Here is a 22,748-nt window from a genome sequence, read left to right as displayed (position 1 = left end):
TCATCTTCCCTGTTAGCCATATTTTGTATAGATATCAGAAGCCAGAACTCTATTGCTTTTCTCCTTTCCTGTAACTACTCTCTCTGATATATAATTCAACAAAGACGGTTTTTCTACTTTCTTCCTCAGTTTTCAGTTTAATGACCTTTTTCATTGGATTGTCAGGAGTGCATATTTTGTTAAGTCGTTCTTGTCATGTCTAACTCTTCATGACCCCATTTGAGGTTTTCTTGGCAAAAATACTAGAGTGGCTTACCATTTCCCTCTCTAGCTCGTTTTACAGATGAGGAAATTGAGGCAAACAGGGTTAAGTGATTTGCCCAAGGGAATACACCTAGTAAGTGTCTGAGGTAAGATTTGAACTCAGGTCTTCCTGGCTCTAGGCCCAGTACTCCATCCACTTACTCACCTAACTGCTCTAGGAGGGTGCATCCATATGCACAATAATTTAATGGTCAAGTTCCTTTTTGTTATTATTGACCTTCCAGTTTTATGAATGCAAGAAACCCTCCTAATTCACCATGTTTTTTCATTCACTGAGGGCTTAGGCTCAGAGCCCATACTGCTAATTGATCTATTAACACCTTGTATTTGGTCCTAAATTAATTCATTCAACACTTAACACCTACACAATAGGTGCTAATCTCTCTTTTTAACACCTTGGAGTTTGGGTATCTAATGGAGGAGTTTTGCTTTTACCTATCTCAGGTAGGTGGTATAGCATAATATTTGAAGATTTTGTCCTTGTTAGAGATCTCTAGAATATATCTTCTCCTTCCCTGCCTCTCTCCATTATAATTATTATAAAGTTAGACTATTATACCTAAGGTGGCTATGTTTTCTGAAGACAGAGAGATAAAATAGGGCCAGTATTCTGACAGGATATTCTTTTCATAAAGTCTGGTTTAAAAAAAACTCACTTTCTTTTGTTGAAATCGGGATAGTCCCAGAAAATTCAGGAGTTATGGTTGTGACAATTATATTATTATGTTACACCATGTCCTAATTAGCTAATTACAGTAGATGTAAGTAATCACAGTCGATCAAAGAACATTTATTAAGCACCCACTATGTGCCATGTACTAAGGCAGTAGGGATATAAAAGACAGTCTCTGCTCTTGAGAAGGGACGATCTAATAGGATATGAATGTTCTGTGGTATAAAATAAATGCATTCATCTATTTACTCCTTAAGTAAACATTTCTCAAGTACATCATGTGCCGTGCATTTGGTCCAAAGGAAAGAATGACCAGATTCATTCTCTCTACTCTGTCACTTAGAATGCTATGGGCCATGGGCAAGTCACTCTCCAGACCTCGGTTTCCCCATGAATAAAATTAGGAGATTGTATTAGATGACCTTGAAGTTCCTTTTCAGCTCTGTGGATTCTGTGATCAGTGTTACAAACTAAGGTGTCGAGAAGGTAGATTCTTCAAATCTAGGTAGGAAACCAAACTTTAACAAACCTGTAGAGGGCAGCCCTCCCCAGGCTTATCCCAGAAAGAGGGGGTTTTCCTCATTCCCCAGCAGGGGGCCAGAGTGACACTCTGGTCCACTCCCCGGTTTTACCAGATACATAACTATGTTTGAATATTGGGGTTTTTCTCAGCAGTTTAGTGTGTATGACAGCAGAGGAGAATCTGGGCATTTACAGCCACAAGAAAGTAGCCAACTCCAAGAGTACTTTTCTTGCCTTGATTGTCTACTCATAGATGAGTCAAGGGAAGAAAGGGAGATTCAGGGATGAGTATATTTCACTTTTCCCCAATCTCAGTAGAAAGCTGGGGAACTCCCAGGACATAGTGCCTAATATACTATCAGATGTAGTCATTTTGTTAGCAGTCAGTTTTGTTTAACTGCTTTTCTTTGTTACAAGTGAGAAAAGTTTTTTTTTTAATCAAGAAATGACTGATGTGAAGAAAGACATTAATTAAAAAGAATGGATGCAATTTAAATATAACACATCATTTTTTCACTTTTAAATTGTTCTTCCTATTACACAAGTGAGGAAACTGAAGTTACCATGAAATGGTTTTCAAGAGTCACCACTAGGACAGTCTAAAAACTAATCAACTAAATTCAACATTTTGGAGTGCCTTCCGTATGTGAGGCACTGTGTTCCAAGCTGTAACCTGTTCAGCCCTGAAGACCCCTTTTTAACTTTAAAACACTTCATGGGCTCATAAATATAGAGCTGGAAAGAACCTCAGAAGCTCATGAGTCCAAACCCAGGGAACTGAAGCCCAGAGAATTTCAGTGCCCTATCCACTGAACCAGAGATGGCTGGAAGCAGACTAAAGTATAATTGAGAAATACTTAACAAAAATAAATAAAAACATAATAGAACATAGATAATGTTAATATGTGGTTTCCTGCAGCCTGCAGGAGTGGTTCTATCTAGGAGCTAAGCCTATCACTGAGGCTGAGAGAAGAAAAGAGACTTGTTTCAGGTCAGAAAGCTAAGTAGCAGATGTAGTACTAGAACTCAGATTTTCTGAGTCCAAGTTCAGTGTTCTGTCCCCGACACAAAACTTCAAGTGATTCCCTTTTTGGCTCAGAGGAAAAGTGCCTCCCTCTTGGTTTAATTGCAGGTAGTATCTGTTATTTGAAAACTCAAGTTTCAACCATTTTTTTATATGTTTCCTATTGAGACATGTCTCCCCAGGTGTCCCCAGCACTTACAAACCACTGGAGGTTTCTGATATCTAAGACAGTTAGGAACCTTGTGGTTTCCAGGAGGCAAATACAAGGGAGTTGGGTTTTCCTTTTGTAACAACTTCCTACACTGTTCTGGTGAGATTTAAAATAATTGCATCCAATGTGAAGGATTGAGCAGTTACTGGCAGGGGCCAATGGCAAACCCGGAGATTCTCTCTCTTCAAGCCTTATAGAGCCCAGCAACATTCCCTAGGGGTGTGGGGCTTAGGTTGGCCAACAGAAGCCATGGTTCAATCCCAAAATCTGTCTCGCTTCAGATCTGTCCTCAAAATAGGAGCCTAGGCACAGGGCAAGGCACATGGTTTAGTTTTTTTTTTTTTTTTGTTTTGTTGATGCCTTCATTTTTTTTACATCACAGTCATCTCTAGATTATCCTTTCTCTCCCCTCCCCCATTGACTTTCACTTGTAACAAAGAAAAACAAATAAGCAAAACCAGTTGATGTTGTCTGAACAATGTATGTCCCATTCTGCCCGAGTGCCTTCTTTGCCCAGACCCCTAATGGTTTTTCAATTACTCAGAATGAGACCCTCTCTTAGTTAAGTTTTAATCTGTATTGTTGTAGTCATTGTGAATGTTGCCCTTTCCAGTTACTCTGTGTCAGTTCACACAAATCTCATCAAATCAAAGATGTGTAAGTGGGAGAGACTTCAGAGGACATCCAATCCAACATCCTAATTTATAGATGAGGAAACAGAGACCCAGAGAGCCTAAATGCATTTCCCAAGGTCACATACCTAGTAAGCGGCAAGGACACCCATGTCCTCTGGCACCAAATCCAGGACTCTTCCTACTACACCACTCTGTGTCCACTGTTGACCACATCTTGCCATGTTTCTCTGAATTCCTGCATGGTTGAATATTAAACCAAAACCAAAACATTCCCTATCTGTCAAGCTCACTAATGCCAGCCCAGGTCCCTCTGTCTCCAAATTTAGAATCATAGGCTTGCCTTGAGATCATTGGGTCTAAACCTCCTCGAGTTATGGATGAGTCCCCCAGGAAGGAAATGGTTAACTAGTCTAGGATTACAACTATATTTAGTGAAGATCTGACGCTAGAGCTTAGTGCTCCTAACTCCAATTTACTGCCTTGAATTCTGGGGTATTAGGCTAAAGCAGAGTCTGCTGTTCTCTGTCAAACCATGACAAAGGTACCAGCAGTGTACTGAAAAATGTTTAACAGGTCCAAGAAAAAAAAATGTACATATGACATATACTTTTAAGTTTAACATTATTATTAACATTTTCTGCATCACTTTTTTAAGTCTGGGCAATAAATCAGTCAATCAAACCTTGATTTAGAACATTTGCCAGTTTCTACAGTTCAAATGCTTACATCGAAAATTTAAAACGCCTTAGAACCCAGTCCAAAGGGAGCTGGCAATGAAATTTATGGACAACACTACTTAGAAAGGGCATTGTACCTGTCCTTAGATGGTCTGGTCTTCAATTCCTTCTCTGCTATGTATTAGCTGTGTGACCCTGAGCAAGTCATTTAAGCCCTCTAGACCTCAGTTTCCTAATTTAATATGATAGGGTTTCAGTCAATGGTCTCTAAGATCCCTCATTAGGGCTGTGCATAATAGGCACTTGATATGTATTTGCTGATGAACTAAATGATCCTCCAAAGGTGAATAAAATACAATCCTTACCTTGAGGACTTTACAATCTAATAGGGGAAAAGACAAGTGCTTAACAAGTGACTGTCATGCAGCAGAGAATATAGCAAATGCATAGAAGGTATAAACAAAGGAAAGATGTATTTCAGCTGGAGGAAACAAGGAAGGCTTCATGATTGGGATGGCATTTAACTTGAACCTGTACAGACAGGGAGGAAAGTAAAAAGAGCCATCTTCTGGAGATGACAGTTTCAAAGACAGATACTGATATCTAGAACACATCTCTCCCTTGACCTCTCCTCTCCTCCCTGGCCCACCTTCTCCCTTTAACCATTGTCCCATTATGTTATTAGCTTACATTACAGTCACCAGATTTCCAATCTGGTGAAAACGTCGTTCCCTGAGCCTTCTTCTGTGCTCCTGCTGAGCTCAAGCAATGTTTATAGAGCAATATAAGGCGTGCTAGTAAATGTTTAACAACCTGGCTGGTTGGGGGGCAGAGGAGGGGGAAACACTAACTGTATGCACACATCCTTTTAAGTTTAATCTGCATTATTAACACTTTCTTTAGTCTAGACAATCAACAAAACAATAACTCAAGTCCTGATCGCCTGTTTCTCAGGTGTAAATCCTCACACTGGAAATTTAACTGTTCGCTCTTACTCTAGCACGCCCCTGACCTCAATTCTTTTTCCAATCTTGTAAAAGAGAAATTTCAAATTAAGTTTTTAGTCAGAACTAAAAATGGCTCTGGAAAGAATAGTAAATGGGAGGCTAGGAAAAGATTCTATTTTTAGGATAGAACTAGAACATGCTAACGTGTACAAGAAAGCAACAAAGGAGGGGGAAAGTGATGGGATGTAAGCTCCCTGAGGACAGTAACTGTTTATCCTTCCTTTTTTCTTTAAGGGCTCTGTCCCGTGGCACTTTACATAGTACCTGGCATACGGTAAGTGATTAATAAATGCAGATTGGTTACTTATATCAGAATGTTTGTATTTTTTTTTAGAAACCCCACAAGATATCTTTTGGTATATGAGTTAGATATTTTTTTCCCTTAAGAACCATGCCTTAAACTCAAATCACTCTGGCTTTCATTGGTTGGCCAACAATAGGTCAATAGGCCAAACCCCATTTGGTCATAGCTTGGGCCCTGATTGACTCAGAGGAATAGAAATAGCCATTGTTTGTTTTGGCTAGAAACCCTGAGGGTCTTCCCCTACCAGACTAATTTTTTTTTATACTAGGTAAAAGAGACCATTTTCTGCCTTATTTCTTAACCTAGCTTTACTAACTGAATGAGGTGTTGCCTCAGTCAAACTGAGACCTGTTAAAGACTTGTTAAATGCTTAGCTTAAAAAGGTCAAGGTTTCCCACTGCATCCGGGGTCATCTCCATTCATCCTGATAAGTATCTAGCCACTGGACCCACATGGCTCCAGAGGAAATCGAGAAGCTGGTGACTTTGCACAGCCTTCTCTCACTTAAATCTAACTCAATTGCTGTAATGGCATCATCTCTGTGATGTCATGGTCCTCTTTGAGGACGAAGGACAAAAACAACAACGTTTGGTCACAGTATAGACTCAGGAAAGGGAGGAAAGGCTTTTCTTCCAGTCTGCTTCCTGCTATCCCCCACCAATGTTCCGAGCTTCGTGACATTTGTATCCTTGTCTACATAATTCCTCAGAGATCATTCTCTGGTGTCCTCTCTTAAGCAAAAGGAGAGCAAGATTATAGAGTTGTCTCCCAGATGCTGCATCTTCCTTCTTATTACTCTCTCCCTGGCTCTGTCCCTCCCTCTTGTTTTCACTAGTTACTAGCCCTCCCATGCCCAGTCAGCTGTCTTTTGCCACTGCTTATATAGCCTTAAGCAGCTACCATGTTCCTAAGTCAGCAGAAGGGAAGAAGGAAGGAATAGAAAGACAACAAGCCAACACATTTATTTTCCCCCATTTTACAGCTAAGCCTCAGAGAGGTTAAGTGACTTCCTCCATGGTCACATAATAAGTATTAGAGCCTAATTTCCAACCTGGGTCTCCTGATAAAAAGTCTGGCATATCATGCTGCCCCTTGGAGTTGAAATGGACATTAGAGGTCATCTAGTCCAACTCCTACCTTTGACATGAATCTGCTCATGAGCAGACAAGCAGAACCGGAAGTTGGCGGAGGTAACTCTCATGACTAAGACCAGAAACATGTTCATCGAGGTTCTCTGTTTGCTCCTAGTTCTAGGAAGCAATAGCAGTCGAGCAATAGAAAGTCTTTGGGTGAAAATGAAAAAGGAAAATTGCAAGGATGACCTCATAGTAGTAAATTGCTTTAAGCCTCCTAACAAAGAGATTAAACTGCCATTGCTTTGTTCTCTGATGCTTCCTGGACTCTGACCTCCAGTAATGACAGGAGCTTTAACTACCTGAACCTCTATTGTACAACTAATAAAGCAGGTCATGCATTGACAAGCAAGTTCCCCTTTTAAGATGGGAAAGGAAATCTGACAATAGATTACAACAAAAAGGAAGCAGTTTTAAATTTTCTTTTAACCTCAGTCTTGTCTGAAAAAAAAATGACCTCAAAATAGGTAGGAGTAATGTGTGGTTTGGGAAAATACGAAATCCCTCTGAAGCAAAGGAAGATCTGATAAAATAAAACTAAATAAAGTGAGATGTCACATTCACATAGGAATTAATGATTATGAACTCCTATTATCTCATTTGATCCTGATCACAATTGGAAGAAGTAATAGAAGTAGTGTTAGCCCCATTTTACAGATGAAACTCATACTCATTTTAAGTGAGATTCAGGTTAAGTGGCCTACAGAGATGATGGAAGAGAAGTATAGGGCAGAAGTTGCTTTGATTTTTTTTCTATTCTGCCCTATACACCCACAATTTGGGGTTGAAAATGATTTAAATGGGATGTTAATTAGATGGATCTGCTCTTGGTCCTGTCCTGCTCACCATTTTTATCAATGACTTGAACAAAGGCAAAAACACTATGCTTATCAAATTTGATAAGTTGGACAGGATAGCTAACATGCTGGATGACCGAATCAGGAGCCAAAAAGGTCTTAAACTTGCCAGAACACTAAGTCTAATAACATGAAATTTATTAGAGATTAATGTCAAGTCCTGCCCTTGGGTTCTAAAACTCAAATATAGGAGTGTGAAATGAAAGAGAAGTCTAGACAATGGTTTGTGTGGAAAATATTTGGGGATTTCAGTGGACAGCAAGTTCAGCATTAGTCAATGGTATGATGTGGAAGCCACAAAAGCTAGTGCAATCTTTAAAAAAAAAAAAAGACAATGGGGGAAGAGGTCAAGCTGCAGACCTGTGATTTCATTGGCCACAGGTGGAAATTCCTTCCGCAGATGTAACATCAGTTTGCCTATAACTTAGTCTTAGAGAGCTGCCTGGGCCACTGAAAGTCTCAATGATTTGTACATGGTGACAAACCTAGTTTAAAAAAAATGTCACAGGTAGTACTTGAACTTGTCACCAAGGCTAACACTCTTGATGCTACACCATGCTGCCTCTGAGTATACTTGGGCTACATTAACAGAAATATAATGTCTTACTGCCTAACCAGAGGCAAAGGGGTGACAATGTAATGCACAGAGCACTGGGCCTGTAGTTGGCAACCTGATGTTCAATTCTGATCTTAGATACTTACTTAACTATATGACCTTGGGCCAGTCACTTCACTTCTGTCTAATTCAGCTTCCTCAGCTCTAAAATGGGGATAATAAAAGCACCTACCTCCCAGGGTTGTTGTGAGGATCAAATGATAGCATATTCGTAAAATGTTTAGCATAGGGCCTAGTACATAGTAAGTGCTTAATAAATGCTTGTTTCCTTCTTTCCATTGTACTCTGCTCTTGCTGGACTACCTCTGGAATACAGTGTTCAGTTTTAGGTGCTAGATTTTAGGAAGGATATTGATGAACTGGAATTTAACCAGAGAAGAGTACTCAGGGTGGGGAGGTACTGGAAACCATTCTATATGAAGATGAAGTGAAGAATCTGGAGATATTTAACCTAGAGAGGAAAAAAAAGCTGAAGTTGGCAATGGAGAGATGGGGTGATGTAGAGACATGATAATGGTCTAGAATTTGAAAGACTATCTTACAGAAAGAGAAATTGTTTTTCTTTGCTTATTCCAGAGAGCAGACCAGCTCTAATGATGGGTTAGGTATGATAAAGAAGAAAATTTGGCTCAATATAAGCAAAAACTTTAGAGTACATAGAGCTGTCCAAAAGTGGAAGGGGATCCATTAGGAAGTAGTGAATCCTCATCACTGCAAATCTTCAAACCCAGACTGGGTGGCTACTTTGTGACTACTACTATTGAAAAATAGATTCCTGTTATTGTACCATAAGAAATGATAAAATGGATGGTTTAGGAGAAAACTGGGAAGACCCGTATGACTGATAGCAGAGTGAAGTGAGCAAAACCAAGATGTACTTTATACAATAGCAATCTTAATAACAACAACAACAACTTTGAAAGACTTGAGAATTCTGAACATCATGTACAGGCAAAGGACAACAAAGTATCCCCCACCGCCACCTCCTCCTCCCAGTGAAGTGATGAACTTGGGATGCAAAATCAAACAGAGATTTCTAGAAATGACCAATACAGGAATTTGCTTTGCTTGATTTACATATTTACATAGCTCATTATCTATGTTGTTTATTTGACTATTTATTATGAGTGTTTTCTTTTTCTTTTTTCTTCAACTTGGAGGGAAGTTTGCTCAAGGAGGGAGGGAGAGAGAATAAATGCTTAATAATGGGAAAATGACAATTACATTAAAAAAAGAAAAGAATACATTCCTTTTTAGATGCAGATTGAACTAAGATCGCCTCTGAGGCTCCTTCCACCTTTATAATTCTGTGAATTATATAAGAACTAAGAACTGTTTCCTTCTCCAGTTCATTTTACAGATGAGGCAAGTAGGGTTAAGTGACTTGCCCAGGGTCACACAGTTATTAAGTGTCTGAGACCAGATTTGAACTTCTATAAGAAGCTTATATAAGAACTAAAGTTATTAGAAAGGGTTATTCTTGGGTCCAAAGTTATTTGACATGTTTATCCACCTGGATTATATGCTAGGAAGCAGATTTACTAACTCAGAGGTTGAGGTTATGCCACAAGCAAAAAGGAGAAGTGATAATAATATCGAGAGAGTTGTATGAAAGAGACTGCGTTAATAAGAAGCCCCAGCTCTTCAACGTGTTTAGGATATGTTCCCCTATCCCCCACCAGAATCCCTCCCAGAATTGAGAAACACTGGTCTAGAATGTTGAGTATGAACCAAGTGCATGGCACTGTAGAAGGGAAAGAAAAAATGAAAGGTCCTTGACCTCTGTAATGGGAATGTAAATTTTAAAGATCTTCCTGCCCCTAGGCTAAAGTGCACCTGGAGCCTGGGGTGGGAGGCTTGTTTTTCAGTAGATACTTTTTGATTGGCCAGTGAGTCAATAAGGTTGTTACATTCTCTGAGCCAGGAGAAGGCTATATAAGCTCTGATGTGTACCTTTGTTTTGGGGCTCACTTTGAGAAGTGTTCTGTGATTTGATCAGATGAAACTCTGGGAAGCCGTTGTTGAGAGTCCCCTGGCTTTGAAAAACCCAGATGTTGAAACCCAGATGTTGATTTGGTATGGATGTAATGGTTGGACAGTTTGGAAACTGTCTACTTGATCTGTTTCTCTGTCTTGATAAGTCTGTCTGTGTATTCTGAAGTTCGGGGTGCTGACCTTTTTCCCCTGAACTAGGTAGATGATACATATTTGACTGATTAAAGTAAGCTTGTTAACCCATTTTGAGTTGCTTTCCTTTATCAAAGCAGATATAAGAATTTGTGTTGGCAGACACCCTGGGGTTGCTGGGGTGCTTGCCAATACACCCTCAAGGACCTGTAAGCCTAGTAAATAAGCCACATACACAAATACATACAATGCATAAGAATGTGTAAGTACAGTAAAAGAAATACACAATGGAAGTGACACTGCTGGGAGAAATCAGGGAAATCAACATGGAAAAAGTAGCATTTGAGCCAGATCTTGAACAAAGAGCTACCAGACAGGTTGAGATGGGCAAAGGGACATTCCAGGCAAAGTGAACAGGTGAAAACATTATGGGGAAGTCTAATTTCTTAAAGCTATTTCCTACTTTATCACCCTTATCACCCAAGGAGAGAAGGAAATATACTCCTGTTTGATTTAGCTCTTTCCTCCCACATAGCTTGAAAGGTCTTTCACTGAATTCCCCTCTATTGTTTCTCATCTTTTCCAGCATCAGAATTATGCTGAGCAGTTGGTAGTCCCCCCCCAGTATCCTTTTTAAGAGATTTGTATTTTGGACATAGGTGATGCATACCTATAATCCCTTCTACTGGGGAGGCTGAGCCTGGTGGATAGACTGAGTTCAGGAGTACTGAACTACAGTGAAATAAATGGATCAGGCATCCACACTAAGTCCAGTAACAATATAATGAGACTCTGGGAGGTGGGAAGAGCCACCTGACTACCTAGGTGGGGCAAACTGCCAAGGTGATTAGCAGTGGGGACTGCCTGAAAATGGCCACTTGACTTCCAGCCTGGGAAAGATAGGAAGACTCCACCCCAAAAACAAACAATGGATGAATGAATGAATAAACAAGCAAATGAAAATAGGCACTAATGCAGACATTGATATTTTTTGTGCATATTTGTTACAAAGGCTGGTCTCACTGGTTGTTGTTGTTGTTGTTTTTCAATTAAGGGAAGGAGGTAGGAGAGAGAGGATGATTAGAAATAGGGTTGACAAAAAAAAAAAGGACTCTTCCTCATAGGTGGAGATGCCCTGCCCTGAATGAAGCTCAAGGATAAGTTGGTGGGAACAGGAATGGGAGAGTCTCCTCGGTCTTCATTCAGTCACTTTGTGTGACTGCAATTAGATTCAGGCTCTGCAGAGATGTTTTTGGCTTCTAGCTTCCAGAGGGAAGATGGAGGGGGTCAATCCCACTTCATGTTGATGAAGGAAAAGACTGGAAAGAAATCAGTATTAGGGGAGCTAGTAAACAGTCTGCATCACCTCTCTATCTCCAGCTTGCCACACCGGAGACTTCAGGGAGCTTCCCCTTGGTTGAGACCTGGAATTGTCTCTCTTTGTTGACCTGCGGTATCTTGCTCCCATTGAGAGATGTTCTTCACTGTGTATTATCTGGTATATATTGTAGGTATACTTTCTCTGGTTTCTACCTTGCTACCAATTTGGATAAATGAGTCTGCTTTGATCATTGCTGTGTGGGCTCATTGTGGAACTAGTATTTTGTAGGAAAGGGATCAAGCCTTTAATATGGAGGTTGGAATCCTCCTTCCACATCCCACCCCCCAATAATTAGCCATCAGAAGTTAGCTTGAACCTGAACTCATATCCTCTAGACTAATAGTATTTAAAGAAGCAGTTAGATGTAATTCTAGCCTGGTACCATGTAATGCGAATGTAAATTTTAAAGATCTTCCCTGCCCCTAGGCTAAAGTGCACCAGAAGCCTGGGGAGGGAGGCTTGTTTTTCAGTAGATACTTTTTGATTGGCCAGTGGGTCAATAAGGTTGTTACATTCTCTGAGCCAGGAGAAGGCTATATAAGCCCTGATGTGTAGCTTTGTTTTGGGACTCACTTTGAGAAGTGTTCTGTGATTTGATCTGAATTCTGGGAAGCCGTTGTTGAGAGTCCCCCGGCTTTGAAAAACCCAGAATGTGGAAACCCAGATGTTGACTGGGTATGGATGTAATGGTTGGACAGTTTGGAAATCTGTCTACTTGATGTTTCTGTCTTGATAATTATGCCTGTATACTTTGAGGTTCAGGGTGCTGACCTTTTCTCCTGAACAAGGTAAACGATATATGTCTGACTGATTAAAGTAAGCTTGTTAACCCATTTTGAATTGCTTTCCTTTAACAAAGCAGATCCAAGAACCTGTGGTAGCTGCAAACCCTGAGGACGCTTGGGGTGCTTGCTGCTACATACCTGTGACACCATAATAAAGAAATAAGCACCCCCCCCCCATCCCCAGATTCTTATTTCAACTCATGGTAGGAATTAAAATCTTCTTTGGAGGAGGGTGTGGAGGAAGAAGGTAGAGTTGTCTATTCTGCCTCCCTTTGAATCACACAGAGATACTCCCATACCACATTAGGGAGTGGTCCTCCACATATATGGACCACCCTACACAAGAGAGGCTCACTGTATCTAAAACAAAACAGAACAAAACTGGGTCTCCCTATCTTGCCCAGGTTGAAAGTGTAGTCTTCTCATAGATTAATCCCACTATTGATTAGCACAGAAGCTTCAATCAAATCAATCAATAAGTAAACATTTATTAAGCATCTACTATAAGACAGACACTGTGCTGGGGATACAAAAAGACAATCCCTACTCTCAGCCAGCTTACAATCTAATGGAGAGGCAACGTGCAAAGCAAATATATACAAAGTAACTCTTGTTCACGATAAGTAGGAGATAAGAGGGAAGACATTAAAATTAAGAGGGGTTGGGAAAAGCTTCCTGGAAGGAGGTTTGACCTGCTCCATTTCTGCCATGGATTTACTTTTTCTTAAGCATCTGAGTGGCCTCTTCCTTCATCTCTTGGGGCTCACCAGATGAATGCTAAACTTAAAGCAGACACCCAAGTGGCTTGGCCCACTGCAGCTCAGAACTCCTGAGTTTAAGTGATCTACCAGCCTTATCTTCTCCAGTAGCTAGGAAGAAAGGCATATACCACCATGCAGAGTCTGAACCTGGGTTCTTGAAGGTAGTGCTCTCAAATATCAGTCTATAAGAAGTTCTACCAAGCTGGAAAAGTTTCAGTTGGCAATCTATTATGGTATCTTGCAGCTTGAAACCCTATGTGCACAGCCAGGATGATTAGTCTAAGTCTGGAGAGGCTAAGTAATGAACTTTTTAGTCACAGTTACTTGTGAAACTAAAATGGACTAGAAGTGTTGAAATTGGTAACAATCAATCAACTCATTAACAGCCATTTATTAAATACCTAGGATGTGCCAGTCACAGTACTAGAAATACAGAGAAAAAAATGAAATGGTTCCTGCTCTCAAGGAGCTTAACTTCTGTCCATAAAAGAAGTACCCACATGGAGATGAAATCCTACGTCTTTGAATCATTGAAGTACAGAACATTTATAAAAGCCTGGTGCAGCCTGAACACATGTATTAAAGGGTCCAATTGTTGGTTTGGATCCAAGTTATGTTGAGAAAATTTAGCTCTATTCTATTCATAGGATCATGGGATAGCTAATTTAGCCAGAAGGGACGTTACTGACTAGCTAAACTAATCTAGCTCAATACCTTCATTTTAGAGTTTAGAAACTGAGGTCCCCAGAGGTTAAGTGACTGGCCCAAGGTCATACAGACAGGAAGTTTCACAAAATACTCTGGCACCAAATCCAGCCTATTATTATTCTGAGCACTTGCCATATCTTGTACCAGTGTTGATAAGAACAATTTGCTTGCTGATTTAACAAATATTGATTGAATGCCTCCTAGTACACTCATTAAGAAGTACCTACACTATGTACATAGCATCATTCTCTATTTTGTTAGTGTTCCCCTTAGGTTTGCATTAGGTGCAAGCAGGGACTATGACCGCGCAGTTTACACAGCACTGAAAGAAGCCTTCCTATGTTGGGGGCAAAGGAAGGAAGGTTTCAGGCAGGATCTTCCAGCATAGTCCATGAGGTCAGAGGTGAAAATAAAGTTAGTGAAGGGTGGTGGCAAGAGACACAAGTTTCTGAACTGAAAGGACAAGGCAATCACATTGACCAAAGCAGATGTCCCAGTTAATAGCCAGAAGCTGAATGATTCCAAGACTAATTCCAAAAAAGTCCAGCCAGAAACAAGGATGCCAATCAAGTCCAGTGAGTCTGTCATTAAGGAGTAAAAGACAAGGTAAGAAAGAGGGTATTGAGCTAAACAAAGTAAAATCCAATTTGCCACATTTGCCAATACAGTGGTGCATGGGAGTTTTTAACCCTTGCCATATAAATCGGAGCTGATCCTGTAGCTTCTGAATTTCCTTCATCCAGAGAGCTTCTAGAGAGCTCCTCTCTAACTCTGTAACTCCTGTAGCTACCACAGAATTTAAGAAGTTGGGGCAGCCAGGTAGCACAGCCAGTAAGAGCACCGGCTCCAGTGTCAGGACGACCTGGAGATTGAACCCCGGGCTCAGACACTTAGCACCCACCCAGAAACACCTGGCCCAGACACTTAGCACCCACCCAGAAACACCTGGCCGTGTAACCTTGAGCAAGTTACTTAACCCCAATTGCTTAAAAAAAAGAATTTAAGAAGTCACAGCAGGGAGTGGGACTACTTTGGCACTTGGACCTTCTTTATGTTGAATCCCTCCTCTTTCCCTAAACGTGTTGAAACACACTCATTTCCTAAAATACAAGGCTCAAGATTGTGAAATAAGAGGAAGGATGGTCATTGATGTTGGCTTACAAGAAGAAATATAACACATAAGAGGATAAATGTGATGATGACAATAACAATGATGGCTGACCTTTATATGGCGCATTAGGGTTTACAAAAACACTGTACTTACATTGCCTCAATGGAAGGAGTTAATTGGCAGAATTACTCAATCTCAAACTTGGGTAGAATGTCAGAAGACATCTAGTCCAACCATTTCCTATATAAGAATGAAATTAGGATTAGTGAAATGGAGGAAATCCAAGGATATGGCCATTCCTATTGGGCACAACCCATTATGACAGTCTTCCAAGTTACAAAATCAGTATTCAAGAACTAAAACTATTTGTAGGTCTGTATGAGTTCACCAGTTACCCATGGTTAATTAAATTAGGCAAGTCTTCCAACCGTGGGTATTTAACCCTTTTTCCAAAGATGCTCATGGCTAAGGAGACTCAGTAGCCTTTGGGAGGGTTAATTGTTATACAGGGTGTCCCAGAAGTCTTAGCATAGTTTTAAATTGCTAAAGTTTAGCAGACTTAAGACTTTTCAGACACCCTGTATTTATATGTTGGAAGTCTAGCCTGGCATGAACTCTTCCCTAGTAAGCCTGTTGGGCGCAATGTGTCAACAGGAAGTTTATTTAAAAGAAAGGGGGAAAATAGATATTATGCAACAAGTAATTCACAGTAGAAATGAGTTCCTCAATATCCTTAAGCAGGTCTTCATATTGTTGGAAGAAGAATTCGTTGCTACTTTTCCCACCTTGGACCTCATAACAAAATGAGTTACTGAACTGGGATTAGAACCAGGACTTTTTGGTTCTACATCAAGAACTTTTGCCCTACGCCAAATAATTTTGGTAACAAAGAAAGGTAAACTTCTACTTTTTCTGTTATATTGAGATGACTTTTTATTGATATTTTATAATGATTTTTGTCATAAAAGTCATAAATGACCTGTGAAGTGAATTTAGTGCATTTTAGTACACAACAAAATCTCAAAAATGATCAATAAAAGCCTTCTGATTGTAATGAAATGAAAAATACATCTTTTATGAGAGGAGTGAACCAAGTTTTAGAGAAGGAAGGCAACCACTGGTAAGACAGCCTTGCAGTTGTGTAATAAGGCAGAAAGGTATGTTTGGTGGTTATAAGGCAGGAGTCCTACTTTTGCCAGATCCCCTTAGAAATATGCTTTATGCTATTGGTGCCAATCTGGAAAAAGTTTTGTTTTCCGATGGGCACCCATCCTGGATAAATGGATTTCTTAGCCTTAATGTCCTCAGAATCCACTTCCGTCTTCACCCCCTAGACCCACTGGAAGTTTCTTTGGCAACATAAGGTCAATGTCAGGAACTTATGTGAAGGTTATTATTCTTCTTTTACGCAATTTTTAGCAAATAAATGTTTACAGGCTACGGCCTCTAGTCGCTGTGTCCTTGGCTCCTCAGGCCGTGTTCTCAATGATAAGAGTGATACCTTGGCCACTACCAATACAAGCTGATCCCACTGCATACTTTGCACCTCGACTTCTTAACTCGTGAACCAGATGAGCAGTAATCCATGATCCAGAGGCTGCCAGAGAGTGGCCCAGGGAGATGACTCCTCCATTCACATTGGTTTTACTTGGGTCAAACTGCAAAGATTCTTCCACTGCTGGATACTGTGGAGCAAAAGCTTCGTTCACTTCAACCAAATCCATGTCTTTCAGGCTCAGCCCAGACTTTTTTAGTGCCCCACTTATGGCAGGAACAGGACCAATGCCCATGATGTCGGGATCACATCCAGATACAAAGTAGCCCACAACTCTGGCAAGTGGGGTCAGGTTATGCTTTTTAACAGCATCTTCACTCACTTATGATCACAGTTCCAGCTCCTTCAGACACTCCCGAAGCATTTCCTGCCGTGACAGTTCCCTCTTTCTTGAAGACTGGAGGGAGCTTGACCAGTTGTTCCATCATTGTTTGGGGCTGGGGATGTTCGTGCTTTTGTATCCTCTCTTTTCCTTCCCTTGTTTTCACTTCAATGGGTGCCATTTCATTATTAAAGTAGCCAGCATCATTAGCAGCTTCCCACCTCTGCTGTGACTGCAAAGCATATTTATCACAGGCTTCTCTGTTTATTTTATGTTTTTCAGCAAGATTCTCAGCAGTAGTTGCCATGGGAGTTTCAATATGCTGATCAGTCAGCAATGTCCACAAAGCGTCCTCCAGCTTGAGGTCTGTTCCAAGCCTGGTACCAAAGCGAATGTTTCTGACACAGTAGGGAGCCTGGCTCATATTTTCTGTTCCTCCACATAGTACCACTTCAACATCCTTGGCACAAATTTCCTGACACACTGACAATAGACTGGAAGCCAGAGAAACAGTCTATTCAGAGTGAGGGCTGGGGTGGCCTGAGGGACTCCCACACTCAGACTAACATGCCTCACCAGGAATATAGTGTCTGAAAACTCTGTGTCACACTGTCCACGATCACACTGTCAATAATTTCTGGAGCCACTCTGCCAGCAGACAGGCTAGCCTTGGCAGCCAATTCAGCCAGGTCAGTGGCTGTGAAATCCTTTAGTAAACCTCCATAGGTCCCAAAGGGTGTTCGCTTGGCAGCAAGTATGTACACACCTCGGAGCAGGGACGTGGCTGGGCAGGAAGGAGGCTTTTTCCTCAGCTGGGAGAGAGAGAATTCTAAACTTCTACTTTCAAACTTCTGACAATCATAGACGTCTAAGACTAAAAGGAATAAAAATAGGTGCAGAGTTACAGGAATAAGAAGAGGAGAGGAAAAACCTGAGTGACCGACCGGGCTGATCTGTTGGCTGCTCCTGGCACGCAACATTCTATCCCCTACCTCTGCACCTTTGTATCGACTATTCCTCATGCCTGGAATACTGTCTTTCCCCCCTTCTGCAATTATTTCCCTTCAAAGGCCAGCTCAAATGCTTCCCTATTACCACTTTGGACTTATCTTGTATGTATTTTTTGTTGTTTTATCTGGATACAAATTGTTTCTTTCTCCCCCTCTTCCTTTGTGTCCCCTCTTTGCTCCCCCCTCCCCACCCGAGCCAGTAGACTGTAAGCTTCTTTTGGGCTTCATTTTTGTCTTTGATTCCCCCAAACCCACCACAGTGCCTGGCACATAGAAGTTATTTAATAAATGTTTATTTAATTGAATGTTTCAAATACATATAGATACTATTGTGATGAATAAAATACAATTTCATTTCCCAAATTCCTAGTAGCTTTTTGTCATTACACACTTTCTCAATTAACTAATGCTAATGCTGAAACTATCATGTAAGGACCTTAAAATTTGTTCTTGTTAAAAATGGATTCAAATAGTGAAAAAAATCAGCAACCATTGTTTCAAGATTTAAAAATCTAAGCTAATTAGTCAAGGGACCTCTATAAATCAGTTTGAAATTCTCAAAAGTAAGATCAGAGGTTAAAATACACAGTGGCAGTCCTCCCTTGTTTCTCCTTCTACATCTCACAGAGACCCAGCAATGGACAGAGAATCATGTTAGCTGGAACTGGGGAGAGGTGCCCCATAGTCAGGTGGCTTCCCAGGGATTCAGAGACTGTCCTGTTGAAAGGAAAGTGAAATAAGCAGCAACATTCCGTGTGATAGATAGATTAAGTGGTTGTACACCTCCCTTCTGGGTCTATGCTGCTTACATTTAGTTTTTGGGCTCAATCAATCAATAACATTTATTAAGCACGTACTATTGGCCAGGCACTGTGCTAAGCCCTGGGTCAGGATAGGCTCCTGCTCCCATCTCTCCTACCCCCAAGAGCAAGCTGTAGGTTGAGAAATACAGGAGCTGGAGCTAGAGCTGTACTCCTTTCCCTGTGAGTGACTCTCCCAAATTTGAGTTTGTTGATCTCACGATTCTCTAAAGCATGAATTGTGCATGTAAACCTCTTTCTGCCCCAATTATGTGTGCTCATATACTAAAGATTACCCCTGTTCTTAAGGGTATTGAAGAGCAAGGGACTGGAAGTCTCCTTAGCTGTGAGATCTTTAGCAAGCTCCTTTGCCTATCTGAGCCTGCTTCTTCCTCTGTAAAATGAGGCGATTGGGTCAGCTATGGTGATACAAATGAGTAATCCCTGCTGGTGAGAAGGTTAAGGCTGGTGAATTGCATAGACTCAGGAGTTCTGAGCTGCAACAGGGTTAAAGCCAATTGGGTGTCTGCAGCACCAAGATGCTAAACCCCAGGAACAGGGAGCCACCAGGCGATCTAAGGAGGGACTAATGGGTCCAAGTCAGAAAAAGAAGTACTTTGACCTCCTCTGCTGGTGACCACTACTCTTCAGGCCTGGGCAAGATAGAGCAAGTCAGTTTCAAAAGTTAATAATAGTCAATAAATATGTATTAGTACCTACTATGTGCCAAGCAAAAGACAGTCCCTGTCCTCAAGGATCTCACAGTTTAACTGGGGGAGATGACTCATAAAGTGAAGCTGAAAAGCACTGGGGGGTTGGGGAGCTTAGGAAACATACCGGGGCCCCCAGGGCATAGTGAAGTCCTATAACAGGGTGGGGAATGATTTGAAGAAGTGTGAGATATAGTGTTGATTTCATCTTACAGAATGATGAGTTTCTGGAGATCATGAAATCCAGGAGGTCAACTAGATGGAAAATTAATTCTAATAATAAAGAGGCAGTTGGTCTAGATGGTTTTAGAATCCAAAGACCTGGGTTAAAAACTTCCTGATGCTTACTCCCTCTGTAACCTTAGACAAGTCACTGAACAGCCTTGTTCCCCAGTTTCCTCATCTGTAAAAATAGGGAAGGGTAGATTCGACAGCCTTTGAGGCCTCTTCCAATCCTAGATCTGTGATGCAATAATAAAATTGATGAATACTGAATAGCATCAGGACATGAGAGAAAGAATAGTGGCCTAGGAGTCAAGAAAGGAACTGGTAAATTAGTTGAAGGAACTGGATATTGAGAGCAAAATACTTAAGTGAGATAAGAGCTGCCTTCTTAAAGTAATTAAAAAGTTATCTCATGAAAGGGCGATTTAAGGGTTTTCTGCTTGGCCCTTGAGGGCAGAACTAGGAGTAGTGGATGAAAGTTAGTAATTTAGAGGAAAGGAACTAGCTTTTGTTAAGTGCTACTATGTGCCAGGCAATGTACTAAGTGCTTTACAAATTTGATCTCATTTGATCTTCACAACTCTCTGAGGTAGGTGTTATTATTATCCCCATTTTACAGATAATGAAACTGAGGCAGGAAGTGACCAGTGTCAAGGGTCACATAACTATTAAGTAATTGAGGTTACATTTGAATTTAGGGCTTCCTGAATCCAAGCCCAGCATTCCATTCACTGTACCACCTAACTGCCCCGTTTAGTCTTGATGTCAGGAAAAACTTCCTGACAACTAGAGCTATCCCAAAGTGGAATGGTCTATCTCAGAAAGCATTAAAGGCCTTCAAGAAGAAGTGAGTTGATCCCTTGGGAGATACTGTTGATTGGCTCCCAGCTGAGACAGAGATTGCCTAGAGACTATCCCTAAGGTCTCGGAGACACCATGTCTTCAGAGTTATAGCACTAACTTCTTCATTTTCCTTGTCTTTAAAAAAAAAAAAGTTATTACAATCAATGCAGTAATGATGACAAACAGCAGTGAGGCAACATTAGACAAACACAAGATAAATGTCTAACTGAAAGCCCAAATCTGGACAATTATTTTTTCCATTTTTTTTTTTGGAGGGGAGAGGCAGGGCAATTGGGGTTGTGACTTGCCCAAAGTCACCTGGCTATTAAGTGTTAAGTGTCTGAGGCCTAATTTGAACTCAGGTCCTTCTGACTCCAGGGCCGGTGCTCTATTCACTGCATCACCTAGCCGCCCCTTTTTTCCATCTTTAACATCTTGGTTAGATAGAAAGAATTAAACAATATTTCACCATACATTTTAACAAATGAAAACCAAACAAAAATATACTTGCTCTGTGTCCCATTCTAAGTCCATTATCATTTGTTTTCTTCCTATACAGATTAGGATTTTTTACCTACATAATTCAGAAGCAATATTATAATTTCTGTATATGGCTGTTCTGATTTTACTGCTTTCCAAGGAAAGGATTTTAGGAAAATTATTTCACTTCTCCTGACCTGCTTGTACATATGTAAAATGAAATCATGATCTGCAAGTTCTCTTCCAACCCTAACATTCTGTAACAGGCAAATTCATTTAAACAACTATGAATTTAATGTCTGCTATGTGAGAGGTCCAGTGCTAGATTCCAGGGGTGCAAGGATGAAAAAGAACATAGTCCTTGCCTTCCATACACATGATCTAGGGAGAGAGAGTACACATATACACAGGTATAATACAAGGTGGAAAGTAATAGAAATACAGGATAGAGCTAAAGGGAGGAAACACTAACAGCTTGGAGAGGGAGGGTGAATCAGAGGGTTTATGCAGGAAGCTGTGAGCCTTATAGGCAAAAGACTTTAGTAGTTGGTGAGGAGGAGGTAATGCATTCCAGGCAGGAGGGAATTCTCTGAATGAATGCATAGATGTGGGAGGCAATGTGTGGTATATAAGGGATTGCTAGTAGTACAGTCTGGGGCAGCTAGGTGGTGCAGTGGGTAGAACACTAGACTTTGAATCAGGAAGACTCATCTTCATGAGTTCAAATCCAGCCTCAGACACTTATTAGCTAGGTGATCCCAGGCATGTTGCTTGACCCTGTTTGCCTCAGTTTCCTAATCTATAATATGAGCTGGAGAAGGAAACGGCAAAATACTCCAGTATCTTTGCCAAGAAAATGGCAGGTGGGGTCATGAAGAGTCAGACATGGCTGAGCAATAAATAACACAAAGTTAGTAAAAGGGAGACCCAGAACCCAGAGGACTACTGCTTCCTAGTCTAGTACTATTTTGACTATGCCCCAAAGGGACCTTAAAGGTCATGTAATCCAGCCCAGGCGTATTGGGGGGGAGCTGGGATGAGAAGTGGTCCTAAGCATGCACACAAGTCAGTGATTTGCCTGTCCCTCTAACTCTAGGCTTAGTCCTTGATGAGAAGTCCTTTTTAGGAAAGAAATTAAAGGAGGTGGTTGAAGTGGTCTTTAAAAAAAAATAGTCCACACAAGGCATCAATAAGGTGGAACTAACGTTCAGAACAGAAGTATTACTACATAGTTGCATAGGCTTCCTGTGGCTGCCAGTATAGACTAGCATCTGGCTACACACACACAGCAATGCTGAAAAGAGAACCCCTCTCACTGGGGATGGAAATAGAAACATGGCCACAAAAGGTGGCCATACACCCTGAGAAACTCCAGCCGACCTTGAATGGCTCAACCGGACAACTGGTTGAACAAAAGCACTTCCCCATGTTCTTCCCATCTTCTGGCTGGCAAACGATGTGATTTGCTTTTCCAGTGATTTACTTTTGTACTGCCTTTTAAGGCAGAGCACATTAATGAAATCTAAGTAAAGGGGAGTTTTGGGTCGAGCACTCCCCTGGGAGAATCAACAAATGACACAAAATGAAACTCTTTTTTTTCCCCCTTCATGTAATATTTTGGTTTTCCTTTCTTACCCAGCAACCAGGCAAATGATAGAGACTTTAAAAAGTGATAAATATAAAACAAAGAAGTGAAACCCTGCAGACACCTGAAACTCTTCAAGCCCAGCAGCTTGAGCCCAGCCCTCTGCAACACAACAGAAATAGCCATGGCTCAGGGAGATAGACTTTGTTTTCTACATGACTGCATATGCAACTAAGCGATATCGGATTCTGAGGGTCCCCTCCTTTGATGAGTTAGGCACACAAAGGACTACACTGGGATGTAATCTGATCTCGGGGAGTTAAGTCCTAGACAAACTGCAACTGGGAGGAAGTGATAAACAGAACTTCCTGCCCGCAGCTGCCTGAGATAACACTTTCCATGGCATGGAAAGAGAGACAGAG

At 41.0% G+C, this 22,748-nt stretch overlaps 1 protein-coding gene and 1 pseudogene across 3 annotated transcripts in view; one reads left to right on the top strand and one right to left on the bottom strand.

The window, feature by feature from the left end:
• The window catches only part of IDE (insulin degrading enzyme), a 416,199-nt gene that overhangs the window by 106,811 nt on the left and 286,640 nt on the right, over positions 1 to 22,748 (top strand). The window lies entirely within an intron of this gene.
• Positions 15,802 to 17,695, bottom strand: LOC138168372 (3-ketoacyl-CoA thiolase, mitochondrial pseudogene; annotated as a pseudogene).

This window comes from Petaurus breviceps, unplaced genomic scaffold (assembly GCF_028583685.1).
Source record: "Petaurus breviceps papuanus isolate PSGF00001 unplaced genomic scaffold, PetGlider_PUasm1.0 37, whole genome shotgun sequence".
Taxonomy (NCBI): domain Eukaryota; kingdom Metazoa; phylum Chordata; class Mammalia; order Diprotodontia; family Petauridae; genus Petaurus; species Petaurus breviceps.
Note: the sequence above shows the minus strand (reverse complement) of the source record. Positions and strands in the feature narration are given on the sequence as shown.